Below are 9,915 nucleotides of genomic sequence, written 5' to 3'. Positions count from 1 at the left end.
GGGGTAGGGCGGGATATAAATTCAAATAAAAATAAATAAATAAATAAAAATAAATAGATTCCCAACACTTTGGAGGATAGATTCTATGGCAACCCTGATGGGTAGCTCAGGCTGAGTATCCGGTCCACAGCAGCTTTACAGGCCTGATTGGAACACTATTCACGCGATCTCTGTTGGATTTCGACGGGTGCCATGGTGGAGATCAATGGAACAAGGCGTTTGGGTTCTGCTGTGAGAATCAATGGTTCAGACCTCTGGCTCCTTGAGATGAATGAAAAAGAAAGTGTGTATGAGATATTTACATATATTTGCTTTTGGTGATCACGGCACTTAGTCAGGAATCTTGAATCTACAGAAAGAGTAACATGGAATCCAGTTCCATCAGACTCAACTGATTTGTCTTGCTCCTCCCCCAGCCACAAACCCAATCCCAAACTAGGAGGATTTCCAACACTTCTGGAGGGTGCTCGGGTTTGGTAAATGCACAGTGGAAGTTCTGTAGCTGGGAGATCGGGCTGCCTGAGAAAATGGCTCTCCATGCCTTGTTTTCTCAGCCTCACGTGGGATATAATTAAAAAGAGTGTTCTCCAAGATCATAATGTGTTATATGGAAGGAGGGAATTGCCACTGAATTATTTTGACTTTGTTGTAGGAAACGTTTCTGGGTTCAAACTAAGCACATGGTGAGGATTCCTCAATTACTCTACTCAGAAGCAGGGGTCATTTGGGGGGGGGACGCGGGGGGACGCCATCCCCCTGGGTGAGGTGCGGGAGGGCGGGGCCTGGAGCTCCCTGCTGGTGCCCGCTGGAGGTCGCCGCCGGCTGTGGGGAGGACACACTTCCGGTGATGTCAGGGGGTGTGGCATATGCTAATGAGTTATGCTAATGAGTCCCCCTAGCTCTTTTTCTACGAAATGACCCCTGCTCAGAAGTAAGACCCACCCATTTCCTTCACTCCTAGGAAAGCATTCTTTGGATTGTAGTCATAAGGACTACAATAACCAAGATGCAGATGGCTGCAAAAGCCACTATAAAAGGCATTAAATGTTGCACATTGTCTTATCTCTAACACAGCACTTTTTTTCGCAGTGTTCAAAGTACTTCATATGCAGAGCTCAGTCATCTCCCTTATATATAAAAGCCGAATGGTGGTGGCACTTCTCTAGAACATTCCACGCTCCGGAATTGGTTGGCACCCTGGTGTGTCACTCAGAATCTGTCCCTATCCACTGGCTGCATTGCTTGAGTCTCGCCTCCAACATTCTAAACAGTTTGCTGTTCCCCTCCTCCCCATAGCCAGTCAGAACACAGAGGTTATTTGCATATGCAGCCTCATTGGCCTCTGCCTCGGAACACAGAGGTCGTTTGCATATGTGACTTGATTGGCTTTTGCCTCTAACATTCTAAACAGTTTGCAGTTCTGAGGTAAACTGTGTCCAATCTCCAGGTGAGGGCTGGAGATCACTCAGAATTCCAACTGCTTTCCAGATGGCAGGGATCAGTTCCCCTGGAGAAAATGGTGGGCTCTGTATCCTTATATGCTGCTGAGGTGGCCCCCGTATGACAGCCAATGTGACGTAGCAGTCAGGGTTTTTCCCCCACCTCAAGCCTACCCTTAGAGGGGAACACTGGCTGGGGAAGGGAAAACCAATCGGGGAGGGGAGGCATGGCCTCCCCTTCATTCCCCCAGCCTCCCTGCTGGGAGCCACACAATATATGTGAAAGAGCCGCATGTGGCTCTTAACACTACACCACGCTGGTTCACTGTTTGTCTCTTGCCTTGAAAACACCACAGGGTCACCATGCATTGGCTGCAACTTGTTGGCATTAAAAAAAAGGTTTTCATAAGGTGGAACAATGCTCTGTGCTGATTCTCTCCTTCTTTAGCCCTTTGAAATTTTGTTCCCTGGGGTAAGCGGACCCTCAAAAACAGCACAAGGGACAAAAGGGTGTGTGTGTCTGCAATGGGAGGGGGAACTGGCAGAAACCACCACTTCTTTATTAAGAAACTAGAAATAAGGCCCGTTGTGGAAATAAATACAACGGGAGCTAGAAAGAGGCTCTGGGAGAGTGCTCTGGCTTTGGGCAAACAGTGTCAGTCTTCTTTAAAACATGCACCTGGGACCTGCACACCACCAGAATACAGCAGGTTCCATATGCAACTGACATTCCAACTGCCTTGCGGGGGGGGGGGGGTTTGAGGGGTGGAATGGAGGGAAGTCCAATCAGCTTCCATATGCAAAAGACCAGGTTGTCGCAGCAGTTGTGGTGTGGGCGGGCCCCGGGCTTTGCCTTCTGATTGGTGGCGATATATGCTGAGGAGCAGTGCCATCAGCCATACACTAAGGGAGTGCATTGTAGAATTAGAACTTTGGCACCCACTATTCAATTATATATAAGGAGAGATATAAACATGTGGCTGGATTCAGGCCAGTAAGTTTAGCAAGGCCTGAGTAGGAATGCTGGGCGCATGCAGGTGATAGCACTGAGGTTGGATACAGTCATTTTCAGAGAGCTGGAAATGGTTTTAGAGTGGCTTTGTTTCCTGCGGTGTACACCAGAAGAGTAGTTCTTGGGGCACGCAGGTTCCAAGCATATTGACTAGGCCTGCAAACTGGTGCAGGCCCGATCACCTATGGTGAGTGAGCACCATCACCAGGTGACCAGGTAGAAACATTTTTACAGAATGGAAAAATGGTTGAATGCAGGGCTATTTTGGGGCAGGAACACACAGGAACGGAGTTCCGGCTGGCTCCTGAGTTGGTCACGCCCAGCAGGAACTCATTAGCATAATAGGCCACTCCCAACAGCAGAAACTCATTAGAATTGGCTACATTAGGGGTGTGTGGCCAAACATGCAAAGGAGTTCCTGCTACAAAAAAGCCCTGGGTTTTGACAACAAACATGGTAAACAGAATAAGAAGCAAAAGGTGGGTGTGGCTGCATTACCACACTTCTGGTAACTTGGGGGTGCAGCCTACTGTGCTAATGAGCTGTGCTGTCAGGGTGTGGCCTAATATGCTAATGATTTTCTGCTGTTGGGTGTGGCCTATTATGCTAATGAGTTCCTGCTGGGCTTTTTCTACAAAAAAAGCCCCGGTTGAATGTATGTGTAGGTGAACTAGAACAAAATACGCTAGTAACTTTGGGGGACTTATGAAGTTCGAAAATACGTCTGGATGGTTTTGGCCATCAGGATACTGCTGACTCGTGATAGTGCCAGAATTGATTAAAGGGGGTCTCATTGGGATCGTAGCACGCATACATCGGATGAGGCGTTTGGCTCCCGTCACATTCCTGATGACATAATGGGGAGTACACTGGAGTCCAAAATTGGGCTTTTAAAAAACACGCTATTTTGTGGGGGGGCTCTCCATTGTTGTTTTTCCCGTAGTATAGTTTGGTTTGTCAAGCCCAATTCCAAACTGAGCTGAGTGGAGTTCACCCATCACTACTGCTGATTACAGATGCAATTACTTTGTCTGCTTCTGCTCTGAGAGCCATCAGGGAGCGGTCCAGGAAAATAACAGTATGAGGTCAGTGCCAAATCTTAATCATGGCAAACTGATGAAGCCATGCACACCACTGCCAGAGAGCCATTAGCTTGCCTCCATCTCCCATGGACCAAGCAATTACTAGATCAAAGGCGGACCCAGCAACCAGGACACCAAGAGAATTAGGACAGGAAGACAGCCGTTATTTGGTCCACAGAGCCGAGTCCTCTCTTGATCAAAAGCAACACTGAACGGGACTAGCTAACTATTTTACACTTCTTAAAAACCATTGTGGCTTGGAAGCAGGGTGCTCGAAAGGCTGTTTCTTGCTGTATGAACGTAAAAAGGTAAGGGTAAAGGTTTCCCTTGCTCGAAAGCTAGTCAAATCCTACTCTAGGGGGTGGTGCTCATCTCCGTTTCCAAGCCGAAGAGCCAGCGCTGTCTGAAGACTTTTCTGTGGTCACGTGGCCAGCATGACTAAATGCCAAGGCACATGGAATGCTTTTGCCTTCCCACCAAAGCGGTACCCATTTATCTACTTGCAATTTCTTGCTTTCGAACTGCTAGGTTGGCAGGAGCTGGGGCCAGAGACGGGAGCTCACTCCGTCATGCGGCACACTCGGGTCTCGAACTGCCGAGCTACCAACCTTCCAGTCTGCAACTCAGCGTCTTAACCTCTGCTGCTTTAAGATCTGTTGTAGAGTCCTTTGTCTGTTTTTCCTACCATCAGAGAACAGGGCGGTAGTGACCAGAGAAGTAACTTTTTTAGAGACGCCACTCTCCTTATGGGATATACTCCCCAGGCAAATTCGTGAGATGTCTACATGGGGGACAATATTGCGCCTTGAGCTCTTGAGTTTTAAAACTAAAGAGAAACACCTGTTGTTCCTTCTATTCCAGTGTCAATGTTTCCTCTGCTGGCTCTAGAACCCTGTAATTTATTAATTCAGTGCCATTGAGTCACAACCAACTTGTGGAACCGGAGTTTTCAAGGCAAGAGATGAGCAGAGATGGTTTCCCATTGCCTGGCCTCTGCATAGCAACCCTGGACTTCCTTGGCAGTCTCCCATCCAAGTACTAACCGGGGCGGAACCTGCTTAGCTTCCAAGATCAAGTTCGGGCTAGTCTCTGGGCTGTTCAAGCTGCTACGGTTCTGTCAACAGAGGAATTTTTCTCCAGACTGGATTAATGACTATTTTAAAAATATTTTTGTTTACTGCCTTTGCTTATCATGTTTTACGGGAGACTCGAGCAGCTATTCCCCTTTTTTGTAGCATCCATCAATTGTTATCGCAAAAGAGCAGGGGCAGATAAAGGAAACCTTCTTCAGCGTTTGGCCTTTTAAACAACAGAATCAGAGAGAGAAAAGTAGACATGTTCCATTTATAACGTGAACTGAACATCTTAAGTAATATACTGCTGGGAAACTGAAGAGAACTATCAAGGGGAGGGATTCTCTTTTATTTTTAAAAAAAAATAACAACAGGACCACACCAAAGACAAAATTGAGAATAATATAACTCCAGGATAGAGTAACTTTAAACCATACTGGCACAATTTTTCATGCAGTCTGGAAGATTTAATTCCTGGAACTCTATTAAGTTTAGTTTCTGTAAAATAAACAGAACCCGTTGGGAAAACAAACAATATTAAATTAATGAACAGATATTAATTTCTCTGCAGCTTTGAAGAAGCAGATTTTATAGAATTGCCTTCTGTCCGTACTCTGGTGGGTTTTTTTTTACTTTGCCTTTGTTTGTTGGAATATTAAAATTAGAGAATTTGCCTGGATTAGGTTGCTGATGTGCAAAGTAAAGAAGAGGGCATGCCAGAACACTGCATCTTGCCTGTTTGGTTTGGATTCTATAAAATGGGCAAGTACCAGGTTACAGCACATGTAATTACAAGTCACAACAACACATGGTGCCCAACTCGCTGCTTTTTCTAAACTCATGGCTCAGTCACATGACCACTGGACATGTGATGATTGCTGGAAAAAAATGGGGAGGGGCTGTGGCTCAGTGGCAGAGCATCTGCTTGGTATGCAGAAAGTCCCAGGTTCAATCCCTGGCACCTCCAGTTTTAAAAAAGAATCAGGTAGTGGTTTTGTGAAAGACTTCTATGGGAAATCCGGGAAAGCCCCTGCCAGTCTGACATATTGACCCTGAAGGGATCAACGCTCTGATTCAATGGGGACAGCAGCTAGGAAACATTAATTCTCCACTACTATTGCATCAGCTGTTTTATGACCATCCCAATTGCTTAAGGTAACTTGGCATTTCTAGACCAAAAACTGAGCCTTCATTGTATCAGGACCAGACAATTAGTTGTGATACTTTTGCAAAGTTTTTCCACTGATGAAATGTCAAGAATATGCTGTAATTTAGATGCCAGCCACAACACAGGTTCACAGGAAGAACTGCCTAATACACCGCCTGTACTATTTATGGACCACATTGAATCATTTTCCATGATGGACGTTGACAAGTTCCTCGGATCTGGGAAGGCTACTACTTGTGCCCTAGATCCTTGCTGAACCTGGGCCCATTCTGCATCTAGCACTGGCTCTGCTGTCTTACCAAACCCACATTGGAACAGAAATTCCCCTCTACCTCGCATGCCACTTTCACTTTCTTTGATTGTCGGATTTTTATGGAAGCCTCCACACTGCATGCTGGTTTCATTTCCTTTGATCTCTCGGTTTTATGATACCTTCTACATAGCTCAAGTGGTTAAGACGCTGAACTGCAGGCTGTGGAAGGTCAGTAGCTCAGCAGTTCGAGACCCGAGTGTGCCACATTGCGGAGTGAGCTCCCATCTCTAGTTCCAGCTCCTGCCAACCTAGCAGTTCAAAAGCAAGAAATTGCAAGTAGATAAATAGGTACCACTTCGGTGAGAAGGGAACAGCGTTCCGTGCGCCTTGGTGTTTAGTCATGCCGGCCACATGACCACGGAAACGTCTTCGGACAGCGCTGGCTCTTCGGCTTTGAAACAGAGATGAGCACCACAACCCTAGAGTCGGACTCGACTGGCTTTCGAGCAAGGGAACCTTTACCTTTTTACATAGATTTATGGCCGTTTTATGGCCGTTCAGGGACAACTCTGCAGTCAGTATGGCATTGGACTGGGGTATTTGAATGTAGTTTTGGGACACATCCTTTTCTGTTCCAGTGTGGGTTTGGTAAAACAACAGAGTGAATGCTAGATGCAGAATGGGCCCTGGTTTCTAAAATCATGTAACGACCACATCAACAAATCCTTAGTCTCTATTATAAATCGATCACTAACTCAAGGCATCTTCCCTCAATCACTCAAAGAGGCGGTTTGTTACCCAAAGTGGTTGTTTAATAATTAGTGGGGGGAAATTAGCTTAGTGAGAAGGGGTAACTGGAGGATCTCCACCAACATTTATAGGGATGGTTCCCTTAGAGAATTCTCAGACTAGGCTGAAGTACAACCAGAAAGGTGTTTTATTACAACAGAAGAAAAAGCACAACATACACACAAAATACACAGGGAACACACACCTAACTAAGAGGGAAACAGAAGAAAGTAGTGGGGAAAGTGATTCAAGGAAGGAGATATTTACCAAGTCTTGGAGAAGCGACGTCTGCGGAAGGCAGCGAGAGAAATGGCCAGCGTTTGCCAGAGAGAAGGAGGAAACCCACGGTGTGTGTGCGTGTGTGTGTGTGTGCAATGTTTAGTGCTGATAACATCCACACACTCCACAGGGCATGGTGGGTCCAGTTATAGGAAAAATTGCCCCTGGGGTGGTCTGACATGAGTGTCCCTAAAACAATACATTGATTGGATGTTCCTGGGTAAACAAAGACCTTTGCATGAATTGGGCTACTTTTCTGTAATGAGAATGTGTGATATAAACTAAAGACATTAAAGTTCTCTGATGACCCTTGAATTCAGGTTGGGAGAGGCTATCAGATTATTAATTAAAGTGAATGGGCAAGAGCGGAAGCATGACCAGGTGTGGATGGGGTGAGGTCCAGGTAAGGTGTTGTCTTCCTGAGAAACCCATGGCTGAGAGGAAGTATCTCTTTTAGGGTGGGGAGGAGAACTATTAGCAAGTCAGCTACCCAGAGTCACCTACCAAAAATAGTTTCCCAGGCTTGTCTCTGACCCAGCATCTATTTTGTTTGTTTCCAGCTCCATCTTGTTTCCACTTCTAGGCTAGGCTGATTTGGGGGGTGATAATTAAAGAGAGGTGCCTTGACTTAGACTGCACTGCCCTTCGACAGGAGGGCTCTGGCTTCTAACAGATTATCCACCTGCTACTGAAAAAAAACATCCCAACAGAAAAATGACGTAGCTGATTATCGTCCTGTCTCTGCCCTTCCTAGGCAAAGTGATCGAGAGAGGGGCAGCAGACCAGCCCCAGGTCTTTTTGGATAACTAATCTGCTCTATATGCTTTTCAGTCTAGTTTCAGACCAGGCTAAGAGACAAGAATGGCTCTGCTAGGCTGTTGACTTCCATCTAAATGTAAACAATGCTCGGACCTCCTTGTTGCTCTTACTGGATTTAACTGCTGTGTTTGATACAGCAGATCATGCCATCATTCTGAGGCAGCTGGAGGCACTAAAAGTGGGAAAATGCAGATGAATAATATGCATGGAAAGGAATCATTCAAGTTATATTAAAACTTCCCATCCCCGTTTTTAGGATATGAGCAACTTCGGCTACGACCTTAAAGGGGAAAAGGAAGAGGAAAAGGAAATTAAGAAGGATTAAAAAAGGAAGAAGATCTAACGATTAACTTTGATTAACTGGAAACGAGGAATAGACAAAGTGAGATGAACAGAAGGAGGACGCGTATAAGGGATCTATGCCGAAGAAACAGAAATGGCATATTAACATTATGGAGAAGGGACGGAGGGTAGGGGATACTACACGTATGGGAATAGGGATGCATCTGATTGTAATGTGCATAAAAAATATACAATAAAAAAAGAGTTGTGCATTGGACTGTATGTATGTAGCACTGTACAAAAGGATTCATAAAGTGACTATACTACTATACAACACATAAAGTCACTATACTACTGCGTAAGTCTGCCATAAGTAGAATCCTGATACGTAATTCTGCATCATTTACTGTGTCTTGTTATACTTCTACTTTGCTTCAGTTCTGTTTTGAAGCTTCCAGTTGGTTCTGTGGCCCAAATCCAATTCCATTGTTTATTGAATGTCCCATCTTATTGGCTGTATTGGCTAGGGTCGCCAGGTCCTTCATGGCAATCGGTGTGTGTGTCCCGGGGGGGCTCACTAGGGGCAGCAGGGAAGCCATCATGTCTGGGACGTCAGGGCAACGCTCTGGTATTTGGGCAAAATCTGGTAAATTTGACTTCCTAACATCCTGGATGTGATGACATCACTTCCGGGTCACGTGGGCAGTGCCGTAGACATGTCGCTGCACATCAGATGGATCTCCCTCTTTTCCAGGGTCAGTTCTCCCTCATCGTCCAGCTGATTAGCAGGGAACCTCCACCTCCACAGGTGTGTGTGTGTGTGTGGCAACCCTAGTATCTGTTAGATCGCCGCTAACAAAGAACCCGAGAGCGGTTTCAACAAAAGTGATCAGCTTTATTGTAGATACGAACGAGCGCTTGAAAGAAGTCATAACCAGAACAGTTTAACATTGGGAGCTAGGCTCCTTTTAAACCTTCCCCGGGCTAATATAGCCACGCCCATTTACCATAAACAACCAATGAGGTTGATCGGATAACGTCCAATGAGAGTTCTTCCCTCGCAGGGAATTGGTGCAGTTCTGATTGGCCGCTGTTGTGGAGCGACCAATAGCAAGTTCGTTCGGCAGAGCCTTCCTCAGGCTCGAGCTTAACATGGAGAATGAATGCGGCGATTCATGTTAGTTATTTCGAATACACCACAGTATCGACTCATCCTGTAAACTGCCTTGACTCCCAGTGACAAAGGCGCACAATAAAAATAAATAAATAAATGCGTTAATGAAGAAGTGAATGAACTCTGCTCAGCGGAGCGGACAGGGACAGGATCCACCATGTTGTCTGAAAGTCCTTATACAGAAGGGGCACCACTCGATAGTCTGCATGCATAGGGTGCCAGTGTGGGACAGTAGCCACAAGGAATAGCTGCATCAGGATCACTGGATATAATCCACCACCCCCCATCCATTTTGGAGGCTTTTCATTAATCAGCATCCTTCTGCAGCCGGGTCTGTAGTGCTTCCTGGAATAACAGGGCATGCGGATCCCCACCAGCGGGAAAGGTCGCTTCGGCATTCAGTTTCCCTTGCAATTATTTGCCAAGGAAGAATTAAATTCACCTCCAATGTAACGTCTATAGTTTGTTTTAATAAATTCCCCAGCAGGAAGGGTGAAGGTCTGCCATTCTGCTTGGCCTTGCCGCTTCGGAGATTTGGGGATACG

The 9,915-nt window shown here is 45.9% G+C and overlaps 1 non-coding gene across 1 annotated transcript; it reads left to right on the top strand.

Annotated features, from left to right (window-relative positions):
• The first annotated feature begins 5,501 nt into the window (after window positions 1-5,501).
• On the top strand, window positions 5,502-5,573 carry TRNAT-GGU. Its single transcript has one exon. It is a non-coding gene; the product is annotated as a tRNA-Thr (tRNA).
• Window positions 5,574-9,915: the final 4,342 nt, after the last annotated feature.

Source organism: Gekko japonicus, unplaced genomic scaffold (genome assembly GCF_001447785.1).
Source record: "Gekko japonicus isolate JY-2015 unplaced genomic scaffold, Gekko_japonicus_V1.1 scaffold1512, whole genome shotgun sequence".
Taxonomy (NCBI): domain Eukaryota; kingdom Metazoa; phylum Chordata; class Lepidosauria; order Squamata; family Gekkonidae; genus Gekko; species Gekko japonicus.
Note: the sequence above shows the minus strand (reverse complement) of the source record. Positions and strands in the feature narration are given on the sequence as shown.